Below are 16850 nucleotides of genomic sequence, written 5' to 3' on the forward strand. Positions count from 1 at the left end.
ATTTTTATATTTAATAGCTTGTTACATAGTGCCTTAAAAAGAGATGAAAGATAGAAACTAGATGCAACTTTAATTACAACATAAAGTTTATCCTACATCGTTTCTTATTCTTGTATCTTGTGGCAGTGCAATCTGAAAGGCAGGGTACACAAATTAGCTTGACTCACCTCTCTTTTATTAGAGCAGGGTTTCCCAAACTTGGGTCTCCAGATGTTTTTGGACTACAGTTCCCATCTTCCCTGACTCCTGGTCCTGCTAGCTAGGGATGATGGGAGTTGTAGTCCAAAAGCAGCTGGAGACCCAAGTTGGGAAACCCTATACTAGAACTTTATATGAATGGGGCACACCTGGCCTGGCAAGCAGTACATGTGAAAAGGATCTAGGTGTCTTAGTGGACCACAATCTTGAGACAAGTCAAGTGTGTGGTGCAATACAGAAGCATAGTGTCCAGATCAAGGGAAATAATAGTACCAGTCTATTGTGCCTTGGTAAGACCCCAGCGGAAGTACTATGTCTGGTTCTGGGCACCACAATTTAAAGAAGGATGTTAACAAACTAGAACATGTGTACAGAAGGGTAACCAAGATGAAAAGGGGATGGAAACCAAGTTTTATGTATTACCTCCACTCTCAGAGTCAGTATGCCCTTGAACACCAGTTGTTGGGAATCTCAACTGGGGAAAATCCCAACTGCTACACTCAAGTCCTCTTTGTGACTTCACAAACGCATCTGGTTAGCCACTGTAAGAACAGGATCCTGGCCTGATCCAGCACTGCTCTTCTTATGCTCCTGTGTTCTTAATGCTGCCTGTCAGTTGGAACAGAAAAATGGAAAACCAAGAAGGGGGGGGGGGAGAGTTTAATGGCTTGTTTGAGGTCCTTAGAGGTTGCAGTATCCCGGAGGAAGACATGGCTGGTTGTCTTGGGTGTTCCACAAGGATGCTCCTGCTAGGATGCACTGCAACATTTTGTCGTAGGTCCCATTTGTCTTCACAAGCTGTAAAGTTGATCGTTGTTCTCATGAACTCATCTTCAGCTTTTCACTGAAGTCCTGGTATTTGCAAAATTCCCTCTTCTCTGACTTTTTGTTGTTTCTGAAAGCCTGCAGAGGTATGTGGGTGTTAAAAGCAAACAATCAATTTGACTGGTATAAAAGATTTTCCTTCCTTCCTTCCTTCCTTCCTTCCTTCCTTCCTTCCTTCCTTCCTTCCTTCCTTTTCTGGTTCCTGACCGGTTTAATTTGCTAGGGACTGTATTTTGTCATAGGCAAGAGTGACTCTTTTCAAAAGAGATGAACAACCAGCAGCAAAACTTAGCTACCAACATGAAAACTAACTGAAAAAGAAGCTGACAACGGGCTCGATTCGTCTCTGGGATTAATTATTCAGAAGTTGCCACCACGACTCAAAGGCACACATTGGATTGAGTTGGGCACCAAGGTTAATTGGTACCTGCCAATTAACCAGCCAATAGCTTCCCCATACCAGCCAATATGCTTAAGCAGAACGGATGCTGTTTTTGGTACAGTTTAAGCCATGAAGAAAATTCCATGCAAAGATAAGGAGACAGGGACAAAGATAGGAAGTTCACGTCCTCCAAAAACATGGAGATCGTAGAACTGATGACATGGCACCAGTTTGCACCGGGAGGAAGGATCCTGTTGTGTTCGATAGACTTGAAAAATGAATTCCCCCATCTTGACCATTTTAAGCCTCGTAGATGCTATTTAAACTTGACATGTCATAAATCCAATAGCGGCAAACAGGGTAGCATTTGTTTTCTGTCCATTCTTATTTGGCTCCCGGGAAAGGATGGTGATGCCACAAGCAAATCGAGTGGCCACGAGCCCCCTGCTAAGTTTTTATTAAGGGCATGTCCAACCCTGTAATTCAGGTCACCAAATGAGCACTTTGCCAGGTGGGAGCCCAGAAAAGCAGGGTGCTTCTTTAGCCAGCTCTGGCTCCCCACTGTCCACAATCACTAACTTAAAGCCAGGCCAGGAGAGTGGTAAAGGTAAAGGGACCCCTGACCATTAGGTCCAGTCATGGACGACTCTGGGGTTGTGGCGCTCATCTCGCTTTATTGGCAAAGGGAGCTGGCGTACAGCTTCTGGGTCATGTGTCTGGCATGACTGAGCCGCTTCTGGTGAACCAGAGCAGTGCATGGAAACGCCGTTTACCTTCCTGCTGGAGCAGTACCTATTTATCTACTTGCACTTTGACGTGCTTTCGAACTGCTAGGTTGGCAGGAGCGGGACCGAGCAACAGGAGCTCACCCCATCGCCGGGATTCGAACTGCAGACCTTCTGATCGGTAAGTCCTAGGCTCTGTGGTTTAACCCACAGCGCCACCCGCGTCCCTAGGAGAGTGGACAGCTGTACTAAAATCCAAACCCTAGAGTCACTGAGTTCAGTTACTGGAGGTGAAGCTGTGGTTAGACCAGCTGTTGCCTGATGTCCTTCATATGTTTTTGACTACAACTTCCATCAGCCCCAGCCAAGCATGGATCAAGGCCCCATCTCACCATTGCAGGGGGTTGGACTAAATGACCTTTGGGGTCCCTTCCAAATCTGTAATTCTATGATTCTGTGAGTGTGAGTGGGAGAATCTTCAACTTCTGTTTCTTTCAGATTCTCATTTCTTCCACTCTAAGGTTCAGTTCTCCATATTTCAACAATTATATATAAAAAAAATTGGTGAAAATTCACCAGCATTTTAGTGTGAATTCCTCCTCATATACACATTTTTGTGTGCAATTTTGCCTAACGTACACATTTTTGCATTCCCCCCCAATATAATGCATCATTGTATGTTATTATCACTAATATACAGTCATACCTTGGGTTACAGATGCTTCGGGTTGCGCGATTTTGGGTTGCGCACTGCACCAAACCTGGAAGTACTGGAACTGGTTACTTCCGGGTTTCAGAGCTTGTGCATGCACAGAAGCGCCGAATCCTGACCCGCCTGTGTGCACACGCAGCACTGAGGGTTGCGAATGCCACGGGTTGTGAACGTGCTTCCTGCACAGATCACGTTTGCAACCTGAGCATCCACTGTATGCACATATATGCACACTGTACCCTAATATATGGACTTTTTTTTTGTACATACATATTAGTTGGCTGGGGAGCTGCAGTACAAAGCCCAGACAAGTGTGGATTTAAAAGGAAGGCTGAGTTTCAGTCTGTGTATTGTTTCAGAAAGTGTGAATTAGGTAACTTTTGCCTTTCAGTTGAAATTGAATTGAATTTCTTGCCCCTGCCTACCCATGTTCTATGAACCAGGGCCCTGTGCATAATAAATGGCATAATAAATGGACAGGGTAACTCTGAGCACATTCATAGACTCCTAGAGTTGGAAGAGAGCTCCAGAGGTCATGTAGTCCAACCCCTGCAATACAGGAATTTGTTTACAGGATGAGAATTGCACCGAGCACACAGTCCTTTCACACAAAGGTACCCTATTAGTTAGCTTCCTTCAATTTAGCAGCCTTTGGTGGAGAAAGTCCTTTTTATTGTTTCTGTTGCTAAACAACTGGGACCCAGCAACCTTTGCTGGCTAGCTGCAAATCACCCAGAAATCAACTAACAGATCCCAATTCACCATCTATGAACTTCTTACATGAGAAAGCCTAAATATATAGATAAAGAAGCATTTCTGAATTTCTCTCGGTGCTCCAAATGCCATAGATATGGTCCCAGAAAATAAAAATTAGGCATGATTTGTGTCCCCCCCATCCTTTCTCCCTCTCATTCCCCCCACCCGCTCCAATTGTTTCCCAAGTACATTTCAGCAAAGTGGAGGTTGACAGGAATGATAAGTTATCTACCAGACAAGTACAGATTTCTGCTATTTGTCTTTAACATCGCCCTAAGCACAAGAGAAGGTTCAAACAAGATAACCTGATTAAATGGTTGCCCCCTCTCTTCTTTGAGGGGCTGTGGAGTTGGGGGCGGGGGGAAGCCATGGATCATTTGCATACAAATGTTTCTCATATTTAAAATGGCATTTTGCCTAAGAGCAGGACTGGATTTCAGCCATGAAACCTGCCACAGGATTCCATATCCAACACAGGACCAGTCTTGGAATGACTTTAGATGTGCCTTTGAATTTAATGTGTATGGTTTTGTGTGTGTGTGTGTGTTGCTGTTGTTTTTTTTTGGGGGGGAATATGAAAGGAGAGATCCCATTGGAACCCAGTCATTATCGGCTCACCCTAGTGATTGATTATTGCATTTGCAAATAGGGAACGGATCAGGGCAAAGAGGTGGAACAACTCCCCTGTGAGGAAAGATTGCAACATTTGAGAGGCATAATTTTATACATGTTTCCCGTTAAGCTAAAATTACGAGGTGTACAAAATTATGTAATCACATTATCAAAATATAGATAAAATAAACAGTTAAAAAAATTACATGTCTGGGTATGCACTTGGCTGGACAGAAAATGTTCTAGCTGGAGTGAAAAATATTGAAATCAAGACTCCTGCATAATAGGTAAAAGGTAAAGGATCTCTGGAGGGTTAAGTCCAGTCAAAGGCGACTATGGGGTTGCAGTGCTCATCTAGCTCTCAAGCTGAGGGAGCCACAGACAGCTTTCCAGGTCATGTGGCCAGCAGGACTAAACTGCTTCCGGTGCAATGGAACACTGACAAAAACCAGAGTGCATGGAAACACCATTTACTTTCCCCTCACAGCAGTACCTGTTTATCTAATTGCACTGGTGTGCTTTCGAACTGCTAGGTTGGCAGGAGCTGGGTTCGAACCGCGACCTTTTGATTGGCAAGCCCAAGAGGCTCAGTGGTTTAGACCACAGCGCCACCTGCATGCTGCCTCCCTGCCTAATATCAACAGGCAGGGAGTGCCAGAGGAAACATGCTGCCACATGAAGAGATTGGTTTTTCCCAAGCTCAGAATGAACATGATATGTTGCTTGTAAACGTGCCAGTTCTGCAGATTAGAGTACGGTGAACGTTCAGGAAAACTGGTCCCAGTCTTCAGGATTTTAGAGACTAATAGGAACACCACCAGCTTGTCCCGGTAACAAATTTCAGCAGTGAGAGCAGATCTTTAAACAGGGGTGTAATAGGCCAGCCCAGAGCTAAAGGATTGCTGCAGACTTTTCCTCTTAAACTGAGAGAGCAAATATACAGCAGCAAAACGAGAGCAAGCAGGTAAATCGGGTCCTCCCTTAAAGAGGGCACGTATTGCGGTGAGACCTGGACAACTGACACCCTGTGTTGTGGGTGGGTTCAGTTGGTAAGCCATAACATCCAATTAGTAGGTCCCTCGAAGCTGGGTACAATCTGGCCAATGGGATGCAGTCTAAATGGTTTGAGGGACCTATTTATGCCCATGCACGTGACCCAGAGCTTCCTCTTTTGGCGCGTGCATTCAGAACACCTGCCCACCTCTCCCTATTTTTAGGGCTTGTTGCGCTTGACCTTGCTATGCCGTTGTGTGTCGTTGGGACAGGGGCACGGCAGGAATTTTCCCCACTTGGCTGATTGGCTGGTGCCATTTGGGTTTCCCCTGCCGCGTAGCAAATCGTCACAACTTGTAAGGTTGCAGATAGGCTCTGGTTCAGGTGACAGGGATGGGAGAACGCTCTCGCCATCCCTATGTGAAGTGTATTCCGTTAAAGGAACCCAGCGACTCAGTGGTTTGGTCAATCCCTGAGAGGGGGTTGTGCCCGTGCCTGAGTCCAGGGGGACATTTGGGTGGCGGAGTTAGCCCATTCCTGGCTCCCCGCTTATCCAGGTGTTCACCCTTGGCTCACCTATGCTGGTGCCCTGGGTCAGTGCTACCTGCATGGCAGGGAGCTAGTCAAACCAGAGCCTATGCAACCACTCACCTTCTGTAATCAATAAAGTTGTGGCCTAAATTCTGCCAAAAACCAAACCTAAAATTTGAGTCAAGTGTGAATTTATTTAGGGGGGAGGTTTCTGGGTCTGAACACGCAGAAGTCTTTTACGAGAGCCCTGTTTTTACTAAGAATACAGTGATGAGGCTGGCCGCACCTTACTTTGCAGGCTAGCACCAGCTGCTCTTCTCTGGGTTGAGGGATCTGGAGAAGGCAAGATCAGAGCATGCAAAGGGAAAGAGGCAGATATATTCATTTAGGCATAGTACATGCTATCTAAGTTCCTGTGAATCAAGGTGGCTTCCTCCAGATTACCAAATTTATCCATTTACTAGTAAGGCTGAGGAGTGTGAAGAGCTCACTGTTAAAGGTGAACCGTCTTAATTCACACTTTCTGAAACTTTCTAAAGCGAACTGAAACACGGCCAGCCTTTGAAATTTGCGCTTTTTGTGTGCAGTGCAGTACTCCAGCCAAGTAAGGTGTACAAAAATGCATGTAAAATGTGCATAAAAATTGCATATGTTTGTGTAGATCACGAGACGACAATGTGTTTCATTTATGGAGATTACTTTGCAAAAATGTGAGTATCAGGCATACAAAAAATGGGTCTGTTAGGAGAGATTTGCATTATGATGCTGTTGAATTTTCATAGAATCATAGAATTGTAGATTTGGAAGGGACTCCAAGGGTCATCTAGTCCAACCCTCTGCATTGCAGGCATCTCAGAAAAAGCATCCATGACATCAGCAGCAGCTTATTAAAAATAAGTAAAAATAAACCGCAAAAATGTGATGTGGAGATCTGAATTTAAGGTCGGAAAAATAAGAAACTGACAGAAACAAAAATGGACTTATTCGCCCATCCCTACTTCCACGAAGAGATTCAGTTCCTAAAGGTTCTGCTGGCTTAGGACTGTATAAAAACAATCCCTTTAAGAAAGCAAATGTCAATTGCCTCTGTAGAAACATCCTGTTGGTTAACTGACATAAGTTCTGCGGTTCTTTGGCCAGAATGGGCTGTTTAGGAAGGCCACAATCAAGGGAGAAATTGAAAAATGTTCTGTTGAGTAAAGTACTCCTTGCAAACCAAGCGAGCTAAAAATGACATGTGTGTTAATGATGTGTTTTATGGGCTGCCATCTGTCTCGGGAAAGGTCAGAGAAAAATGGCAAGCCTCGTCCGGGTGATTGGTAGAGAGAGCGGGGTGGCTAGAGGAAGGGAAGGGGGGGGCGGCGGGAAGAGAGAAATAGCCCTCATCCGAACATGGCAAGCATCTTCTGTGACATCATATAAATACCATAATTGGGAAGTGGTAAATTGCGCTGGGGCTGCCTTTGGAATTTGATGTGTCAATAAACAAGTTCAAGGTGACACGTCGGATCAATACCACACGACAAGAATCATCCGACGAATTTACTGCAAAGTAATTGGGTGCAAAATGACTCGAGTCAACCTTCACACTGCGAGGGAGCCAGACAAACGGGGAAACCTGGAGGCAACAGTTTGTACATGTCAGACGCCGCTTAAGGTGGCTTGCCGCGGTGCTAATGGAGTTGCTTTAAAGGGAGGCACACATGCGCACACGCACATGCACAAACACACTGGAATTAATAAAAGGAAGCAGCCCTCCCTCTCACCCCTTTATTATGAAACTTATCCAAAGCATGAATATAACTCTACATGCACCTTAAGGGGATATATATATATATATATATATATATATATATATCAGAACAAAACTACAAGTGCCGGAGGTCGTCTTCCATATTTATATTTTTCTTCCTGTCTGCATTTAGATGACAAATAAAACAAAGCTGGGAACAGGTTTCCTACCCCTCATAGACCCAAATAAGGGGATTTTCAATCGCCCGATATTCCTTTTGTTTCCCTTTAATTTTTCTTGCTCTGCATTTTTGACACGGCAGGAAAACAAATTACGCAAACACATCTTTCACACACACGTATATATTGTAGTGTTTTGTCATTTTGCTCTTTGTTGCCTTGGGGTTCCTTTTGGGAGGAAGAGCGGAAAGGAAATCAAATGAATGGATTCGTCCTCACCATCCTCATCCTCATCATCACATGCACACACAGTACACATTGCACAAACTTACATACACATAAAAGTGTGCATGTTTGTTGAATGAGGTGATTGTGCAGCGCTGAGCATGGAACCATGATCATCATTAAGCCTTCAATGTGGTTTTGGTAGCCTTACAGTTGCACAGAGAAACATCATTGACATGTAAGTTGGTTAACAACAAATTCTGTTGGATTGCCCTGCCTGAGAGGTTCTTTCCACAGAGTTTCTCTATGGATGAAGAAGGCAAGCTGTTAATTTTTGGACGCAAGATAGCATCACAATAAGGATGAAACAAACACCTAACACTTTAAGAATGGCCTTCCAAGACTGGTCTCAGCATCCACCCAGACTATCCACCCGCTTGGACTACTGCAATGCACTCTACGTGGGGCTACCTTTGAAGGTGACCCGGAAACTACAACTAATCCAGAATGCGGCAGCTAGACTGGTGACTGGGAGCTTCCACCGAGACCATATAACACCACTCTTGAAAGACCTGCATTGGCTCCCAGTACATTTCCGAGCACAATTCAAAGTGTTGGTGCTGACCTTTAAAGCCCTAAATGACCTCAGTCCAGTATACCTGAAGGAGCGTCTCCACCCCCATCGTTCTACCCGGACACTGAGGTCCAGCACCGAGGGCCTTCTGGCAGTTCCCTCACTGCGAGAAGCCAAGTTACAGGGAACCAGGCAGAGGGCCTTCTTGGTAGTGGCACCCGCCCTGTGGAACGCCCTCCCACCAGATGTCAAAGAGAAGAACAACTACCAGACTTTTAGAAGACATCTGAAGGCAGCCCTGTTTAGGGAAGCTTTTAATGTTTGATGTATTATGGTATTTTAATATCTTGTTGGAAGCCGCCCAGAGTGGCTGGGGAAGCTCAGCCAGATGGGCGGGGTATAAATAATAAATTATTATTATTATTATTACTCACAACCTCCCTGGCTAAAGTCAGTCAGATGCCTTCACAATGCTGATAAGCCTAGCCTTTGCTGTGATGTGCTAAGATTCCTACACACAGGGAAGATCTTGTCTCTGAATGCTCTACTGTGTAAAAAACTCGATGCATGTAATAAACTAGGTTGTGAAGAAGGAGGATATCTTAAACCTTCCTCCCTGACGTGCCATGTTCTACATGCGTTGTTGATGGAGAAGCAGGAAAAACATCCTGCACTCTGAAGTGGTGCAGTCCAGGAAGGGCAGCATCACAGATATTTCTGAATTATTTATTATTTATTAAATTTGTTGGTTGCTTTATCTTGTTGAGAGCAGGTTTCTCACAGGCACCTGATTGGCCACTGTGAGAACAGGATGCTGGAATAGATGGACCACGGGCCAGATCCAACAGACTCTTCTTAAACCATAACCATCTGGTCCATACCACAAACATAGGCTTCTCTAACTCTGATGCACCTGAATCGTAATATATTTCTAATCAGAACTGAGATTTATGACCCGTTAATTGCTCTCTGTTGCGCCTGTGCTTTGTGCCTGTCCCTTCACAGCCAGTGGCTTCCATCTACTCTATTCCACTGGCTTGATTCCGTTTGTAAACAAAATGCATGTGAGAACGGTCAATCAGAGAAGTGCTGTGATGCTCAGGGTTGGGAAAAGAACATTGCGCTAAGTGTGCCATGTTCCCCAAGTGCCCTCTGGCGACAGGCACGCGCTAAGATTCAGTCATGATGAAGAAGCTTGGAACCTTCGTCTGGGTTTATGCTGCTGGACTTGTCAATCAGCTGTCCTGTTCTGAATTGCAACAAACTCAGTTCACCCATTTATTTTAAAAACCTACACTTTATACCAATGGCCAATGGCCATGATGGCTACATTGTACCCCATTGTACCCCCATTGCCAGAGGCATTGTACCTCTGAATACCAGTTGCTGGAGAGGAGAGGGCTCTGGCACTCAGATCTCCTGCAAAAACCCACCAGGTCCACCAGGAACTTTGCCTTCACTAGTCAAAACTGACCTCATCAAATGACCACATCAGTTCTAGCTTGAAGACTGAACATCTGGTGTGGAATTTGCTTCATATTATCATGAGAGGCATCAGTTCACGTTTTCCCAGTGCCAAAGAAAGAGGTCTGGTGCCGGGTATCACATCCCCATAACTTACAATAATCCTCCCACAAAGAAAAGAGAGAGAGAGAGAGAGAGAGAGAGAGAGAGAGAGAGAGAGAGAGAGCAGGCACATTCGACACTCAGGTTTATTGATGGACTGACTGAACTGGATAAACTAGCACGCAGCATCTGTAAGCTTTGGACAAAGTGAGGTGCTGGCTATAAGGCTGAGAATTTAATGGATGTCAAGATGTGGAAATGGGGAGGGGAGTCAAAGAGATTTAAGCGGAAGATGGATGCCAAGAATGAGATCCGTGCCAAGAATTATTGATACAGCCACCACTGGGCACAAGGCTTTCTGAGAGCTGGGAGACTGTTCTGTTGGGTGTATCTCATGAGATGCAATGAGGCTGATCCAAGATGAATTCACCAGATGTTAATTCAGTGGGAGCCGGGATGGCTCAGTGTATGGTAAGTCAGGCCACTGAAGGACAGGGAGGTTTCCCCGGTATTAAAGAAGTTGCTAGCTTTCATAAGATGTAGAACTGCGGTAGGCTGATTAGAAGAACATAAGAAGAAATATGCGGGATCAGACCCAAGACAGGGACATAGGAATCTGCCTATGTCTGACCACTGGGCCATCTCAATCAGTATTGTTTACATCAGAGATGGGGAGCCTAATGTGGGTTTCCAGGTGCCCCTATGTGATTCATGGGACATCTCCCCAGCTCACACAACCTCCCAAGCCACAACCCTCACCAGCCCTGCTTTGAACCCTCATTCGAACCCGCGGTCGGAGGCAGTAATGAAGAGTGTCTTGTTGTGCTTGAATCCTTCTTGTGGGCTTCCCATGGGTATCTGGTTGGCCACTCATGTGGCCCTTGACTTGAGGAAGGTTCCTTCCCTTTGTTCTACACTGACTGGCAACTCTCCAGGGTTTCAGGCAATGGTCCAACAGGCAATTTCTAGGATGGAATCTGAGGCCTTCAACATGCAAGAAGATGTTCTTCCACTTATCTATGGCCCTTCCTGGAGATCCATCTCATTTAGCACCATGTGTGTGAACTGTTAGAATTCCTGATCTATGATTGCAGTCATGGGATTTTTGTCTTTCACATAATGGTATATGTTTTGACTCCACAGAGTGGGAAGTCACGGAGACAGGATGTTTGTGTTACTGTGTTCCGTGAAGTGGGACTATTGTCCTTTGTTCTTTTTCTCTTCGCTGTCTGATGCTAGAGAGGGAGGGAGCCATGTTGCAGTGCTCCGTGTGTGTTTATATGTAAATAAAGTAGATTAGCCAAAATGCTGTTGCTGAGGTTCTGTCATGCAAGGTGCATAAACTCTGTGGATCCCTAAATGTGCACAGCATTGGTCGCTGTGATGTTCAGGCAGAAGAAAGCTTATGAAGCTCCCGAATGATCGACCAGGAGGGAGGGGACATGCCAGTCAGGCATGTGTCTCTGCCAGAGTCCTACTCGAGTGTAGGCTGAACTGACAACAACCAGTTGCCTCCAGAAAGCCCAGCAGAATGGCATGAAGACAGAAGACTTTGACTGTTGCTTCTCAATCAGTGGCATCTTTGGCTCCAGGGGTGTAGCTAGCTGCTCTAGCACCCGGAACGGTGGGGGCAGAGCTATCCTCTCACGGGGGCGGGGCGATTCACCCAGGGGGGTGGCACAGTGAGCTGCCCACGGAGTCCGCCTGGCAGATGCAAGCCCCATGCTGCCGTTTTGGGCAGCACCGGGCCCCGAGCCACCACGTCACTCCCAGGAGAGAAGCATGGCTCGGGCACGCTGCATGCCAGGCCCTGCAGTAAGTGCTGCCCCCCACGGTGTGCCATTTTCTCACCCCCTCAGGGATGACACCCGGGGTGGACCGCACCCCCCACCCCCTTCCTACGCCCCTGCTTGTCTCTGAACCTAGAAAGTGCATATAGGATCACAGGCAAGAGCCAGCGATAGACCTGTCCCATCATCCTATCCTCCATCCATTGACCTAATCACCTTTTAATAATACACTTGCTGTTCGAAGGGTGCTACATTCCAAAAAGGAACAGCACTCTGGAAAAGTGTACACTTCCCTATGATAAAACGTTGGAGAACAATACCATGTAAACACAAAGTTCTCAAGGTGCACATTCAGCAGTTGTGTGTGTGTCTAGAACAACAACAACAACAACAACAACAACAACAACTTATTTGTAACCTGCCCATATGGCTGGGTTTCCCCAGCCACTCTGGGCAGCTCCTAACAGAATATTAAAAACACAATAAAACATTGAAAACTTCCTGATACAGGGGTGCCTTCAGATGGTCTTCTGAAAGTCGGATAGTTGTTTATTTCCTTGACATCTGATGGAAGGGTGTTCCACAGGGTGGGCGCCACCACCGAGAAGGCCCTCTGCCTGGTTCCCTGTAACCTCACATCTCACAGGGAGGGAACCGCCAGAAGGCCCTCGGAGCTGGACCTCAGTGTCCGGGCAGAAAACAAGACCTTTCCTCCTGGAGGAAGAGATGTCCGATGCTCCTCCTGCCTGTCTGTTCTAGTTTGCTCATATTACAGTGCTTCTCTATGCACCTGTGAACATCATCCGCTGGAGATGCGAGCATAGGATGTAAGATGCTTATATCAGGTCACAGAATCATAGAGTTGGAAGGGACCCAGAGGGTCATTCAGTCCAAATCCCCTGCAATGCAGGAATCTCAACTAAAGCGTCCATGACAGATGACCATCCAACCTCTGCTTAAAAATCTCTAGGGAAGGAGAGTCCACAACCTCCTGAGGAAGACTGTTCCACTGTGGAACTGCTCTTACTGCCAGAAAGTTCTTCCTGCTGTTAATTCAGAATCTCCTTTCTTGTAACTTGAAGCCATTGGTTTAGGTCATGGGTAGGCAAACTAAGGCCTGGGAGCTGGATCCAGCCCAATTGCCTTCTAAATCTGGCCCGCGGATGGTCCAGGAATCATGCTTTTACATGAGTAGAATGTGTCCTTTTATTTAAAATGCATCTCTGGGTTATTTGTGGGGCATAGGAATTATTTCATATTTTTTTCCAAAATATAGTCCAGCCCCCCACAAGGTCTGAGGGATGGTGGACTGGCCTACTGCTGAAAAAGTTTGCTGACCCCTGGTTTAGGTCTTACCCTCCAGAGCAGGAGAAAACAAGATTGCTCCATCTTCCAGGCGATAGCCTTTATCCAAGTTGTTTTCTACTGTGTCCCCTCTTAAGAACATTTTGCCAAGGCCCCCAATCTGCCATGCTATTAGCGATGCACAGAGAGGCCAGGAGAATATGGATACGTTTCTTGTTTAGGGTGGCCATTAGTTTCTCAGAATTGTAGCAAAAGAGAGAGAGAAGAAAACCCTATGTGGAAATTGAGGCCGTTATGTACCTGGGTCTTGCTTAACAAGACACAGCGCAGAAGGCCAGCCAGTTAGTTTGGGACTAAAGCCTTTTCTCCCTCCTGTCTCAGATTGATTTCTCTTTCACAAATTACTATTCCATGGATTAATGACCACTGTGGATGCAAATGTTCTCGGCTCCTGCCCAGGTGCATTAACCTCCCTCTCTCTCTCCCTCTCTCTCGCATTCTGTCTCTGACCCTGCAGTGCCTCATGAGCAAATTAATATTTCCCCAGCTAAGAATGCAGCGGATATTAAACAAACACACACCATTGCAATGTTGTTGTGAATCATGGATCAAGTTGAAGACCAAGAACAAGGAGTTTGGCAAGAGCTTGGGACACCTTGGAATGCCTTGGTCATGTGCAAATGTGCTGTTCTCTCAGGGCTCAGGCAAAGTTCCCCTGCTGTTTACTTATTTTTCAATCACCTTGTACACATGCAACTCAAGGTGATGTGCAATTAAAAACAGCTTAAAAACAACACAAGAACTACAGCTCAGTGTGGCCAAAAATTAGAAATTACAAGAAGTACCAACAGTGGAGGAATGGCAGATGAAGATGATGGACTTTTTGGAGCTAGCTGACCTGACCAGAAGAATCTGCAACCAGAAGGAGGAGAAGTATCAAGAGGAATGGAAGAAATTTAAAGACTATTTAGTTAAATATGCTAAGATAACTTAAATAGGAATACTTGTGAGTAACAGATTGGCCTAGGATTTAAATACGTGAAATTGTATAATATCATGGATAGAAGTCAAAATGAAAAGAAAGAAAGATGTTAATTGAACAAGTAAATTTTATATGAAAATAGTGTTGGAAAACTTCTACAATGAACTATATGGAAACTCAGCCAGGGGGATTTGAGGAAGTTACCTAACAATGATAACAAAAGTGGGATTATAACAGTTAAGATTAATGTTTCTTTCTTTGTTTTTTTATATTGTAAATTTTTGTTTGTTTGTTGTTGTTTGTTATAATATTGGAAAATCAATTAAAAAAAATTGAAAAAAGAGAAAGAACTACAGCTTAGTAGCACATCATCTGCCTTACTTGCAGAATGTCCCAGGTTTGATCCTTGGTATCTCCTGGGAATGTCCACAGTCTGAAACTGTGGAGAGATGCTGCCACTCAGTGTAGACAGTACAGAACTAGCTGCACCAATGGCCTGTTTTGGTGTAAGCCTATGTTCTTACAAGGCCGGCCAGCACAAGCCAAGGAGAGGGGCGATGTCCTCTGAGGCTCTTTCTATTCCAGGATGTGGGGCAGCCTTTGCAACCTGCCTGTCTTCACCCTCAGATTAAATTCACGCGGGACAGGTATTTGGAAGCACATACAACTCTGCGGTCAATATTCTGACCTCAGCAATGCATTTGACTCTGCCAAATGAGAAAACATAATATGGTTGTTGTTGGGGTTTTTTTTAAAGTAACCTGCCTCCCCCTCTATCTCCCTCTCCCTCTCTCCCATCACATTGAATCATCAGGGTGTGAAATATAATAAAGCAATGTTCTGCTCAATCTTGTCGGCTATACCTTACAGGTGTACTTCAGGTAAATATCCCTTTGGCTTGTGAAAAATGAGCTTACCCGAAAGAGATGACTTTGATGAACTTCAGCACTGGGGCTGCTATCATTCTTTTCCAATTGGCTTCCCCGGCAAGGCCTGGTGGTTACCCTGCACAAATTTGTCTTACTCGAAGGGAAGAGATTCTCCAATTCGCTTCATTCCCGGCATCTTGGGCCTCGGCCGCTGCGTCGGGCGGCTACCCTTCACCCAGCTTTCTGCAAGACAAAGGGCCCATCATCCTTCCTGTGGTGGCCCTTCCTTTCGGAAGCAGTTTAATTGTTCATCAGTGCAATGCGTGGCTCATTGCATTGCTCAAAACCACAACGAGAGCAATTGGGAGAAGAAGCAGATCACAGCAAGGGAACATCTGCTTTCTATACAGAATGAAATATACTCGGAGTCGAGTGTGGATTTCATGCTCTTTATTCAGCTCATAGTGGTGAGGAGGAATGGAAGTTCCCCTAGAATGTCTTCCTTATATACATTATTTACACAATGGGCCCCACGTGACTGGCTAATTCCAGGATTCTCTTGTAGGCCAATCAGGTTGCGGATTTACTTCTACCTGGAGCTGGATTGGATGGCTCCTGTGGACCAATCAGACTGCTGCATTCTGGATCCTATTGTTCTAGGACCAATCAGACTGCTGCCTTTTGGATCCTATTAAACTTAGTACATAACACAGAACATGTGAGGTTCCATCCACAATGGAAGGTAAAGCTGGGAGCGACTCCCTGTATGAATCTCTGGAAAGCTGTTGCCAGTCAGTGAAGACAGTATTATGAGTGCTTCTGCCAGTCAGTGCAATGAGAGAGATGGACAAAGGGTCAGACTCCCTCTACCTTTCTATGTATTTTGTGGAATATGTGTGTCCAGTCTCACATCTTCAGGAGCTGTCCTTTTCTGTGGTATAGCAAACACTTGCAGGATCAGGCATTGGACTTCCCATAACCCAATCCATATAAATAAGAGACCGATAAGACTGGTTTTAGGCCACAACTTTATTGAATGTAGATGAAAGAGGTTTGGTTTGGGCATAAAAGGTAAAGGTAAAGGAACCCCTGACCGTTAGGTCCAGTTGCAGACGATTCTGGGGTTGGGGCGCTCATCTCGCTTTATTGGCCGAGGGAGCCGGCGTACAGCTTCCGAGTCATGTGGCCAGCATGACTAAGCTGCTTCTGGCGAACCAGAGCAGTGTATGGAAACACCATTTACCTTCCTGCCAGAGTGGTACCTATTTATCTACTTGCACTTTGATGTGCTTTCGAACTGCTAGGTTGGCAGGAGCTGGGACCGAGCAATGGGAACTCACCCCGTCACAGGGATTCGAACCGCTGACCTTCTGATCGGCAAGCCCATGGCTCTGTGGTTTAACCTACAGCGCCACCCAGCATAGGGCAATCTAAATACTTTTGGCCCACTCGCCGGAAGTGACTCGTGGTCAATCCAGGTAGGGGTTCCTAAGACTTACATCCAATAGGGTGACCCCCACAGGGACCGCCGTGGGGGGAGTGCCTTTGGCCCTGTTCCCCCTGGGCACACAGACACGGACACTCCCCCCAGATTCCTTTAACAGGATACCCCAGCGTTTGGAGGGGCAGGCGGAGACTACAACCTCCCCTCCGACCCAAACAAAGGATTTTCCCAATGCGCAACCAGTTGTGACGATTGCTATGAGGTAGGCAAAACCATCAGGTCAGAGTCAATTAGCCCAGTGGGCAAATGCCTACCTGGCCCCATAAAGAACGGCAACAACCATAGCCACAGCAAAGTCATTGACTAGCAGCTTAAACTGAGGGAGGGCGGGCGGGAAAACCGGGCACAGGAACAAACAGGCTGAACCCCAGGTGTAAAGGTAAAGGGACC

This window comes from Podarcis pityusensis, assembly GCF_964106645.2.
Source record: "Podarcis pityusensis genome assembly, chromosome: 11".
NCBI classification, from domain to species: Eukaryota; Metazoa; Chordata; class Lepidosauria; order Squamata; family Lacertidae; genus Podarcis; species Podarcis pityusensis.